The 13,210-nt window shown below is 41.9% G+C and overlaps 1 protein-coding gene across 11 annotated transcripts in view; it reads right to left on the bottom strand.

Moving 5' to 3' along the window:
* LOC105469966 (calsyntenin 2) overlaps positions 1-13,210 on the bottom strand; it is a 643,989-nt gene that overhangs the window by 391,639 nt on the left and 239,140 nt on the right. The gene's annotated exons all lie outside the window — the stretch shown is intronic.

The following is a 13,210-nucleotide window of genomic DNA, read 5'->3' as shown; positions in this document are numbered from 1 at the left end:
ATTAAAATATTTACAAACCACATATCTGACAAAGAATTAGTACTTAGAATATGTGAATAATTCTCAAAACTCAACCTTAAGAATATAAATAACAAAAATCCTAATCCAGTTATAAAATGAACAAAAGACATGTCATGGAAGAAGATATACATGTGGAAAATAAGCATATGTAGAAACATTTGATATCATTAGCCATTAGAGAAATGCAAATTAAAACCACAATGAGATAATACACACACACCTAAATGACTATAATAAAAAACAGTGACAAGATCAAATGCTGGTGTGGATGCAGAGAAACTGTATCACTTACACACTGCCAGTGGGAAAGTAAAATGGTACAGCTAGAATACACTTCAGCAGTTTCTTATAAAACTTAACATGCAACTACTGTATGACCCGGCAACTGTACTCCTGACATGTATCCCAGAAAAATGAAGACTTACATTCACACAAAAGCATAAATGTTTACAGCAGCTTTATTCAAAATGGTCCTAAATGGGTAATAAGGAATGGTTAAAAAGAGTGTGGTATATCCATACCATGGACTACTACTCCACAATAAAAAGGACAGACTATTCATATAGGCAACAACTTAGATGAACTTCCAGAAAATGATGCTAAGAGAAAAAAAAGCCAATTCTAAAAGGTTGCTTACTGTATGATTCTATTCATGTCATATATTTAAAAGGACTAACTTACTGAATGAGAACAGATAAGTGGTTGCCAAGGGTTAAGGAGAGGTGGGAGGGAGTGGGTACGGCCATAAAAGGGCAATGTGGGATCCTTGTGGTGATAGAAATGCTCTGCATCTTGTCCGTACTAATATCGATATTTTGGTTGTGATATTTTGCCATAGCTTTGGGGGAAATGGAGTAAAGTATACACATAATCTCTCTGTATGTCTTACAACTGCATATGAATCTATAATTACCTCAAAATAAAGAGTTTATTTTTTAAAAACACAACCTTCTTCAACAATAATCAACCAATTCTGGGTAGCATCAGTCCCTTTGCTTGTTGCTTCCTTGAATCACCACAGTCCCCTCTAGCCCAGACTTCCCTTAGCCAGGCCTCTTCCCTCACTGGCTACCTTAAGCATGTGTGTGGTGACAGGGAAGCACACCAGCTTGGGTGGCATTGCTCCCAGGCAACCAGAGGGCCACGAGGAGTTGGGATTAACCCCTGCAGGGTGCAATGTAAGCATCAGGATGAGGCATGCCCCTCTCTCCCTACCACCATGCTTCTTAGTGGTAGGTTGTAAGCCACTCAGTCCTTTTCAATTCAAATCAACAAATATTTACTGAGAACTTCTAAGCTAGCTGGTGTGCTAGGATGTAAGGATAAACAAGCCTGCTTTCGTATGGGGAGCAGACACTGAAGTAGATTGCATTGAAAGTGCTGCCGAATTCGGGACTGAGCCCAGGAGCAAACATGCCAAAGCATAGAAGGTGAAGGGTCAGCTTAAGCATGTAACATAACAATCTATCATTCATTCATTCAACAAACTTTGAGCGCCTACTCAGTGCTAGAAACAAAAAATGGATTCAGACACTTCCACTTAAGACTAGTGAGGAGGCAGGCTCACAAATAGACAAGTACACTCCACTGTGGCAAGTGCTGGGGCTGAGAAGAGCACTGCAGGACCTGTGGCCATGATGATGGATGCCAAAGGAATGCTACTCAAGAAAGAAGACTCCACTTCACATGAGATCAGTGCTGATATCAAGTCCTGGGTGGGGCGGAAGTGAGACTTTGATATGGAGCAGGTGGAATTACACGGCCCCTCTCAGCACTCCCCTGCTGTCTGACTACACCATATTGGGTTGCATTTGGCTCAGTGCCCTCTCATAAATCAAGTCGATACATTTATAGTCATGTCTGATGAACTGAATGTGGGCATGGAAGGAGAAGTGAGTGGACACAGTGGAAACCAGATGAAAGTCAGGAATATCAGCTCTTGAGAGAAAAGAAAAACACTACTCATGAGAAACAATTGAGAAGGCAGATGTCAGAATCAGCAGCAGAGACTTCAGTGGGAGTTTACCTACCATAGTATAGTTCCAGCCTGTATTTGAATACATCACTCAGACCTAAAACCTGGGAGCATCAAGCCTCCTCTGAAAAGGAAAGACTATGAAATTATAGAAAGAACAGTATCACTAAGAGTTCAAACAACATCTCTGATGGAGCTCCTGAGCAAGTAGGCCAGAAGAGAAAGGCCTTTTCCTCCTTGCTGGGGAGAGGGGTGATTAAGGGAGGTCAGCATGATCCAGGGGTAGGTCAGCATCACCGTGGGCCGGTGAGGACAGTATTAGAGTAACAAGCATCCAGAGGCAGGCAGTGATCACCAAGAGGCAGAGGCTGAGAGCATACACCCCAGTGATATGGCCAGCCTGCCACTTGTGAGGCTGGTGTGGAGGCTCATCTCAGGGAGACAGAGCAGCACAGGCAGCCTCAGTGCAGATATGACAGGCAACAGGGAATTGCAGATAAGAGAAATGGTCCAAGGAGTGGCAGAGGGGCAGGCTGCAGTGAGTGTCTCACCTGGTGTCTCACCTCTTTAGGGACTTCAAGGGAGAGGCACAAAAAAAGGAAAGGGCCAAGGGCCATGCAGTGGATTTGGGGACAAAGAGAATAAAGATTTTCCCCTTGCAATCCACAGCCTGGTAGAATCAGAAAAAATGATGTTTGCTAATGTCCCCTCACTTCCCAAATTTGTGTTTTTTTTTTTTTTTTTAATTCCTTGCTCTTCAAAATTTGCTGTTGGTATCATTAATGTGCAGAAAGAATCCCTAACACACTAGGATTCACCTTTCCATTTAAAAAAAATACACCAACTGTATTTGAATGAAGTCACAGCCATCCAAGCCAACCACTGCAAATGATGTCACTTACCACGGCACAGCACTGTAAATTAGATAAATAGTAAGAATTTTTAAAGTTTGTAGATCATGTTGAACTTGGCTTAATAGGCCCTTTCTTCAAACCTCTGAAAGGATGGCTCATAAAGAAGTAATTAGTTTATATAGACTGTCAAGGTTCATGGGGGACAGCTGGCCTTTGATGCCTCATCTGTGATTACAGGCGGCTACAAGATAATAAAATCAAGCTCTGAACTCATGCCAAGGTATTCAGTGATCTCACTCTGGACACTGCCAAGCAGAATAAACTATAAATGGCTGGTTGCACTCTTGTTCTTTGGTTTGTGATCTCAAACAAGTTCACTGAGACATTTAGGACTTTCAGAGGCCCCAAATTCCCATTAAAGTAAAATCATTAACCTTAAAAATTCATGTCCATAATTAATATTTGTGGTGGGCTCCAATTCTAGGACTATTCAATATGGCTACTGTAGTAAGCCACAGAAATGGCTTCTGGAGGAGAAATTTGAACTGGTATTAACTTGTCTAAATGTGGTTATTAAACAGTCCAATTACTGGCAGTAGGAGCTGGTTCTCAATATCATTGATTTTGCTGTGATGATTGCCAGTTATATCTTTTTAAAAGATGATTTCCTCATTGTTTTCAAATTCACAGTTCATTCTTCTCTATGCTGCCATCTTATCTGAGCTGTCTTGGGTCCTTCATTCTTCTGCAGCTTTAGTGATGCTCCATGTACTCTTAACACAGTAAACCAAGAGGTGGTTTTCACTAGGCCTCTTGGTTTCCAAGGACAGAGCCATTCTTACCCATCTCCAAGAGATAGAGTGGATAAAAATGCAACAACAAAGATGATTTAGTGGAAATTCAGGATCAGTATGACACCAGGACCACTCAGGAACTGAGGCTATCGTTCCCTTCAGGGACCACACACTCCCTCCCCTCTGGGCACATCTGCTTCTCTCTGAGACCACCGTCCTCCCCTCACTCTGCTAACAGGCTACTCCTAAATGCAGTTTGAGCATGTTATGGAAGCTTCATCTCCAACAGTTGCCTCCTTCCCCACATGCCCCCCACCATCCCCATTTGCCCTGCACTCCCATCCTTTTAACTTCTCAGCATTCAAACGGGAAGCCAATTGCACTATTTGATCTTTTCAATCCAGCTAGCAAGTTAGGCTGCAGCTTGGCTCAGGTGCCCACCCCGAGTCCAATCACAGTTGGTCAGGTGGGCTGGGTCATGGGGCTTGGAATTTGACCACCAGGGCAGTAAGCAGGGAAAATACCATAATGTGTTTGCATCATTACTTGTCGATGAAGCATGCCATTGATTTAAAGTCTCTGATATCCCAGAATGTCTTTAAGCTTGTAGCTTGTTGGGTCTTAAAGTCTTTTTTTCTAACAGAAAAAAAGAAAAGTGGTTGGGGGTTTTGTTCTTTATTTTTTGTTTTTCCTGATTCATTGTATAAAGAGCCCTGACTTTGTAGTTCCAGGTTTGAACCACTGTCTTGCACTGAGGCTGGACAGAATCAGCCACTGATGTGAAGACGAATGAAACTAAGAGTTTTCTTAGGGACTGAGCCCAGGATCCTGAACTTAGGAGGATTCTGCAGACTCTTACCAAGTCCACCGGACTTGGGATGTGGCAAAACCAAATGATGATGAAAGAGAAGAGTGGTCAACGGGGAGCAGTAGAGAACAATAAACAGGGGAGCCCCTTTTAAGGAGCAGAATCACTCTCAAAATGTGTCAGGGGGTACCTGGCAACATTTTTCTAGCAGGATATCAGAATTGCTATGGGCCACACCAGTGGTAGCTATGTGTCTCCCATTCTTCTCCTCTTGGAGTGGGAGTCTTATTGAGTTTTCCTTCCCCTGATATATATGTGTGAGAAGAAAATTTGTCATTTATCAGCCTCTGGATCAAGAGGAGTTGCATCTAGTTCTGATAAGGATCACAAAATATTGATCTTTAAGCCAGATGCCATGATTGGATACATTTTGGGGGTCCCCAGGATAGAGATGAGCATATTTTACATGAAATAAGGGTGTGAATAATTGTGACCTATGGTTGAGCTGTGATGGAATGATTGCATTGATAACCCTAACCCCCGCCCATGCCCTGTAGTAGTCCACTCCTGCACTGACTCTGGGCTTGGCTATGGGACTTGCTTTAGCTAGTGGGACAGTGATACGGTTGGCTCTGTGTCTCTACCGGAATCTCATCTCCAATTGTAATCCCCAAGTGTCAAGGAAGGGACCTAACAGGAGCTGACTGGCTCATGGGGGTGGTTTCCCGCATGCTATTCTCATGATAGTGAGTTCTCATGAGATCTGGTGGTTTCATAAGGGGCTCTTCCTCCTTCACTCTCTCTTTCACCTGCCACCACATGTCTGCTTCCCCTTCTGCCATGATTGTAAGTTTCCTGAGGACTCCCCATCCAGGCAGAACTGTAAGTCAACTAAACCTCTTTCTTTATAAGTTACCCAGTCTCAGGGAAGCTCTTTACATAGCAGTGTGAAAATGGACTAATACAGACAGTAACAAACTTGTCATAAGTAGCTGCTTGCCAACGTGCTTTTACATTTCTGTACTTTAAGGAATGAGCTCAGGGTAGCCTCCTGGAAGAACACATGGAGAACAGTGTCATCCCAGTCAAAGTCACCGTACAGAACAGCCAGCCTATGGCCTACTCATTAACAGTTGGTGGAGACATAAATAAGCCCAGTTGAGATCAGTTGAGCCTGGCTCAGATGAGCGGAGCTGCCCAGTAAGCAGGTAGACTCAGAAGAAAGAAGAAATGGTTGTTGTTTGATGCTCCTAAGTTTTGGGGTGGTTGTTGCACAGCAATACTTGGAGACATCTGGGCTGAAATTACAACTTCACCATTACTACTGTGTTCTTGGCAAATTATATGATCTAACTTAACATTAGTCTCTCCTATAAAATCATAACAATGCCTATTTCAGAAGATTGTTGTGAAAATTAAATGATAAAGTGAAAATTAAATTATGATAAATTATGTAAAATAATGCCTGGTGTGTATAAACATTAGCTAATTTTCAGTGCCGTTGGGTACAAGTTGTTTTCTGTACAACGATGTATGGCCCAGGGGACAAGTAGGGGCAGAAATCCACTTCTTTCTCTACTCGCCAAGCCATGTGCTCCGGAGTGAGACAGCGTCCATCTGTAAGAAGGGGCACCTGTTTCTAATTTGCACAGTTAGTATATGGGCTGGCACCAGATCTGCTATTATTATTGATTTCATTATTCACTTTTCATCTTGTTTTAGTATAGTATTGTCATTAACTCAGAGTCCCAGAAAACTTGAAATTCCTGTGTCCAACTGTTTCTCTCAAGCTATGTCCTAGGGCCAGTGCCTCAAGTGTTCTAACCTGAAACTCCACATCTCCTGTTAGGGTGACCAACTCACTCTGGTTTACGAGGACCTTCCTGGTTTGGGCACTAGAAGTCACACATCCCAGGAAATCCTTCCTTTCCAAGCAAACCAGGATAGTCCATCTCCCTGGGTGTCCCCTTTCAACCTTAGTGAGAGAAAATGGCCCAAAAGTTTCCACTGATTGTCCCCTAAACATTAGTTTGGTCTAAAGCAGAACCTAGCAATAGCCTTCTTATTAAGAAAGTCCAACAGCTCTGGGTAAGGCTCACTGGTTTATGGGTATGATAGGCCTTGCTGACCCCATCCCTCACCTTCTACCATCAATCAGATCATGAAACCCATGGTCCCTGCTGTAGGTATGTACCTGTGACCTTTTACCCTCTTCTTCTTAGCTGACTGAAGCCTGCACCTGTCCTCCTTCCTCTGTACTCTGGCTCTTAGTCCCTCCTCCAGCTATCCCCTTGGGGCATCCTCTTCAGGTTTGCTCCATGGGCTTTGTGCCCTCAGAGCCTGCCTCTGACCACTCAGCACAGGAGGAGCTGTGTGTGCCCATCCTCACAGGTCCCCAGCTACTGCCAGTAAACTCCCTCCAACCAGGACGCTGTGGACAGAACTGGGGCATCAAGGTTGAGCACAGAATATGATGGAAAAGTACACAACAGAATCTTGTAGGTGAGAGGCAGTAGCCCAGATGGTGGATTCCAGATAGGTCTGAAGCTGATTTTCTGCAGGGAGGGTGATGAAGCCACATGACTGCTTGGGAAGCAGAGTGGGATGCCAGGGGACACCCTGCCTTCCGGTCCTCAGTAATGGCCCCAAACAAACCAGCTTGAAATGCAAAGGCACATCTACTGTGAGACTGATGTGGATGGCATCTCTGCCGTGAGGTCCGAGCTCAGAGAGCTGTGAGGCAAGACAGAGTGAAGAAGGCTGGGTACTGTGCTCATGATCCTGAAGGCGCTGGACAGGGAAGTGAGGTCCTGATGTGGTTATTCCACAATATCCCACGTGGCTCTCACTCACAGACCTCTTTCATAATTTTTGCTGCTTCCATAAACTGCCTAAATATTAGTTTACTTACAATTTGTTTTAATTTGGTGTTTTTAAAAACTCGAGTGCATTTATTCTAAAAGAGAATGACTAAAATGAAAAGCCAGCAATCCTTGCCTTGAATAGAGAATAACCTAAATAAAATACAACTGAATATTATTAAAATTCTAGCTTGATGTTTTTGCTTACTGAAGGCTTTGTGATAGGATTTGCTCCCTCTTTGTCAAAAAGAGAGACTAGCAATATTTGAGTGGCGTTGGAGATGTCTTGAACCTCCCAAGCTGTACCTTTCTCCCGGACATGATCAGAAAGAGAATTTAAAGGGCAATGACTCACTCAGCATGGGATTCGGCACTCTTTAATGCCATGTCCGGGTATCATGTAAATCTTGTACTTCCAATGAGATAAGTCCTACACACTGGAAAACTGGCAGAGGAGAAAGAAGGCAGGACTTGGAGTCTAAAAGTATGGAACTGAGTGGCAGGGCTGATCCATCCTGGCTAGGTAAGCTTGAACAGTTTTTGAAATTTCCCTAAGTCTCAATGTCCTCACTTGCAAAACAGAATCCTGATAGCTGACTTACCTGTTCCACAAGGTTGGTAAGGTTTGGACATAAGTGTGTGTGTGTGTGTGTGTGTGTGTGTGTGTGTGTGTGTGTGTGTAATGAAAGGACACATGGTTTGCAAGAGTCTGAAACTATATCTTGCAACTAATAGATTACTCCATAGGGATGCATCATAGGTAGAATTTAAGAAAATTTATTCTCAACTAACTGATACTTATTTGTAGAATTCTATACAATTTTCAAACTATTTTCCCTTACACATTATTTAACTGACTGTCCCACACCATTACACTACCCAGCAATCTAGGCAACATAGCTTGATAGTACAAATGGGTGATCAAGCCTTACAACAAACTCAAAATTTTCTCTTTCAAAAAAAATCACAGATTATAACTGCACTATTGTAATCAACCCAAATGAATCAAACACTTGTGGCTTACTGATAATAATACAAATTTCAATTACTCTGATTACTCTCATTATCATTGCTATGATTATCACAACTAAGATTTATTGGGTGTCTACTGGCTACCAGAGAGAGCTCTAGGCACTTTGCATTAGTATCTTACTTAATCTACATATTAACACCAGGAATAGGTACTATGATTACCCCCATTTTAAATATAAGGAAACTGTCCCTCAGAGTAGTTCAGTGACCTATCTGAGATCATACAGCTAGTAAGTGGCAGAGTCTATGTTAGTTTGGGCCAAAACCTGTGACCATTCACAACATCTACCTTCCCTTCTCACCATAAGACATGTGGCCATCCCAAGCATGTGGGAGAGGCTTTGCCAAGGGTCTATCCCAATCCCTGTGGGAGGGTCTTTGCCATCAGGCACCTATAGGGCCTGAGGCATGAACAAGACCCTGAGGCAGGTCCAAAGATAAGGAAGCAGATAGACTGGCAGGCCCTGAACAAAAGGACAAACAGAGTTAACCATGTATGAAAGAGGATTCCCAGCTGCAACCAGCACTGTAACCAGCTAATCAAAACCAGGCCAAATTACGTCCCAGGCAATTTTCTGGGCAGCCCTCAGAGAGTCACCCAGCCTGAGAAGTCAGCCAATTATGCCTGATCATTCTCTGCAGCCCTGTCCTTATAAAAGACAAGTCCAGACTGGCCCAATGTAGACAAATGAGCAGTTCTATCATCTCTGAAAGGCAATCTAATTCCCTTCAAATTTAAAAGTCTCTACAGTTTCCTAACAGGCCTCGGTGGGGCACAGGTAGAAATTAATAAGTTCATGGTGTGCCCAGCTTGCTTTCATTATCATTTTTTTCCATGCAGCGGGCAGAATTTTCATTATTACTCAAGGATTTTTTTTCTGTATCTGATTCTAAGAAGGTCAAATCTACAGAGCTCAGACACTGGGTTGAGAATTGAGTCAAGTCTAGTGGACTTGACCGAAGTCTGAGGGAGGTTTCATTCACTAAGCATCAGCACTTTACTAATCAGGTGGGACAGAGATCAAAAGAAAATATCGTAGGGAAAGAGAACTCAGAGTAAGTGCTGAGAAGCCCTGGCTCTAGATTCAGCCCCAGGCTAGCCTGTTCTGGGATGTTGGGCAAGTTGCTTAGCCTCTCTGAGTTAGTTATCTCCCCTGCCAAACTGGCAGGGAGGAGGGTATGGAATAGGAAACTCAAATTTATTAAACTTCTGTATCTTGAATCATTGCAAGATGTGTCATAGACACTCTTTAAATTTCATCAAAACAACAAACAGCTCCAGAAAGCTTGTATTATTTCACAGATGATGACAGTAGGGCTACTACTAAATCCCACCATCAGAATGCACCTTATGAGGGCCAGGGACTGAGGGACTTGGGTGGTGTGAATGAAATTGCAAACTCATATAACTTTTCTGGAAAGCAATTTAACATGTTTCACAACCTTTAAAATGTTTGGCCAATTAACTAAAATTCTGGAAATCCATCCAAACAACAGAATCTGAAATGTTATAATAAAAGAGAATTGGAAATAGGCAAAGTGCCAATCAGAGAATGGTGAACTCCAGAACATCCATTAAGTAGGAAATCATGTAATCATTTTAAAAGTTGCAGAAAAATATGTAATAAATGGCAAATTTTCATTACTGTGAAAAAATAAGTTATAGTATTCAAAATGAGGTATAATAAGTTTTTTTTTGAGATAGGGTCTTGCTCTGGGGTGCAGTGGCACAACCTTGGCTCACTGCAGCCTCAGCTTCCTAGGCTCAGTTGATCCTCCTACCTGAGCCTCCTGAGTAGCTGGAACTACAGGTACGTGCCAACACACCCAGCTAATTATTAGTAATTATTATTATTTTGTAGAGACAAGATCTTACCATGTTTCCCAGGTTGGTATCAAACTCCTGGGCTCAAGCAATCCTCCCCTCCCCAGCCTCCCAAAGTGCTGGGACTATAAGCATGAGCACCCAGAGTGATCGCAATTTTTGAATGAAAAAAAAAAGCAGAAAAATGACAAGAAGGAAATAGACTAAAATGTTATACCTCATGCTTTTACTGTGTGTTTCACTGTATTTTCCATAGTTTCTACAATAAATACTTATATATCTCACTTGTTATTGTCATAATCAGGAGATATACCATAAAAGCTATGTTAAATCTTTGAATTTTGCAATTACTTACAAAATGCAATCATAATATTTAAATGAAAATCATGTGAGATCATGTATGATTCTAAATGATATATTGGCAGAATCTATATGTAAAACATTTTGCTTAAAAAAAAATTAAAGGGGAGACACGTAAGAGAAATAACAGCACAAATGGTATGGATGGAACTGTCTTCCCCAAAGCTTAGAGCCTATCTCCTGGGCTAAATGAGAAATAAAGACCACTGGGAAAGGGGTGGGAAAACTGACACACAATACAAAAGCAGCTGATAAGGGAGGACTAAAAGCTTCAGTTGACTTCGAGGAGTGATGGAGTTGGCAGATATGAATTTTTCAATTTTATGAGAATGATAGGGATCTGAAATAAATCTTCGGTATTTTCTTTTTAAGATAAATGTTTTAAAATAAATGCCTGCAGCATGGATGGATGGCTAGTGCCTGTGTCCTGTCTTAGAGCTGATCATAAATAACAGTGAGAAAAATAGCTCCGGCCATTCTAAAAACCACCTTTATTTTTTTACTCCTAAGAGCTTGGAGGATTATATTTTGATGCATTAAGCTAGACTCTTTTAAGGCAGCTGCAAATAATAGAAGTATAGAAGTTGTCTTCAAATGGAAATAACTACTCAGGGCTTGGCTTAGAAGGAAACTATAGTTTCAAGAAGTGCCTGAACAGTTGTGGGTGCATCTAACGGTCAGAATACAAATTCAAGTTTAAAGGCATTTGGTGGGTTTCTGACTTAAGGAAATCCTTTTGTGAGTCTTCAGATGAAACCTTTAATTCTTCTTCAGCCCTATAACCAACAAACTTTAATAACCTTTTGTAAATCCAAACTTTCAAATATCAGATTTGCTTGAGGTATTTTTTTTTTCTATTGTAGTCTGTACATGAGAGAGCTTATAACTTTACTGTAGAACAGCTTATTCAACGACTTCGGTTTCCCTTTCACCATGAGATGAGAACAGGACATTAAAAGCCGACATACAATCAGACACATTGCTCATCTTTTATAGTGCCAGCCTCAGCACACTGCAATGACTTCATGTCATCTGATTACTTCCTGTTTGTCATTTATTTTCTCTGTCATATTTGAAAGAGGGGTCACATGTTCAGACGGAAAGGTGAACGAGAGGATCTTCTTAGTGGAAGGGCCTCTGCATATAGGCTGTGAGGAGAGGGGCTGAGGGCAGCGAGGGGCTCATGCTCAGTGGAGAAACGAAAGCCACTACTCAGCTCTGTATTTCAGACTTATCAAGATAAACCATACTCCTGCATTTTTATGCTAAATCTCCCAATTTCTAAATGTTGTTTCTCTTTATTTTTTGCTCTGTCACACAGGATAGAGTGCATTTTGTCACAGCAGCCATCTAAAATTCCTTGAGTCAAGTGATTCTCCTGCCTCAGCTTCCTGAGAAACTAGGACCAGGCAAGCACCACCATGCCCAGATAATTATCATTATTATTATTTTGTAGAGATGGGTTCTGATTATGTTGCCCAGGTTCATCTTGAACTTCTGGCCTCAAATGATTCTCCTGCCTCAGCCTCCCAAAGTGCTGGGGTTACAGGCATGAGCCACTACATCTGGCATCCATTTTTTTAAGTGCATAATAAACCAAACATTTCCATGACCCAAACATTTTTACTAATATTTGTTTAAAAATCTCATTTCCAGGGGGTGCTAATAATTGCTGACTAAGCCCAATAGCATTATTAGCTATGTCCAAGAAAGAGATGTGTTGGAGTCTTCCTAGACTGGCAAAGAAGGTTTAGGGAAGATACTTCATCTTTTGTGGTAAAGACTGCAAGGAGTTTATACTTCCAACTGGCATTTGGTAAAACTGGGACTTCTGAGGGTGATTGGGAAATGTATGGAAATGCCTCAATTCTAAACATCATGGAAGTCACAGGTACCCTCGGTGGTTTTCATTCTACATAAAATAAAGCTTTCTTCTGAGAGTAGGGTATCTCCCTCACTCTTTGCAAGAATGCTTATGGGTTTATCTTCACATAATACTGAATTTCCCAATTTAATATAACTACCTTCTCACTCCATACTTTATAATATTCCATAATGAAAGATGTCTTCACAGAGCTTATCTCTCAGAAGTGCAAAAGAACCCCGTTTTCTCTGCCCAAGTAGCTCATAATGTAGCAGGCAAACTGTCAGAAAAAAAACAGACTTCATCGTGGTGAAACCTCAGCCCGGCACCCATCTATCAGAAAGCAATCTTCTAGAAATCTTGAAAACCTTCATTAAATTTCCTGTCCTTCTCCTGACAGTTATAAAATGTTAACAATATTACTCATGATGCAGGCATCTTCAGAAATCCTTTGTCTAATCCCTCCTCCCACTGCCATGACCAGTCCCTTCTCTTTGCCAAAATCCATGGAAGCATGAGGCATAGCCGAGTTCCTCACTCAGCCCTCCTGGGGCCTACCATTTGGAGAGGGTCCAAGGAGGAAGCAGACGTAGCCTTGATGATAGTGAGAGGCTCTCTAGCCACAAGAGGGAAATATGGCACTGCCTTGGGATTCCTCCTCCAAAGACACACCCACTTGGAAGCTCAAGAACAAGACCCTGTGCCACTCTTAGCAGATATTTCCTGGTCTTTCTCTCTCTCTCCTTTCTCTTGCCCATTTACCAAGCATTAAGTCTCCATTTATCGATTATATGTGGATAGTGGGGACAACGGGTT

This window comes from Macaca nemestrina, chromosome 2 (genome assembly GCF_043159975.1).
Source record: "Macaca nemestrina isolate mMacNem1 chromosome 2, mMacNem.hap1, whole genome shotgun sequence".
Taxonomy (NCBI): domain Eukaryota; kingdom Metazoa; phylum Chordata; class Mammalia; order Primates; family Cercopithecidae; genus Macaca; species Macaca nemestrina.
Note: the sequence above shows the minus strand (reverse complement) of the source record. Positions and strands in the feature narration are given on the sequence as shown.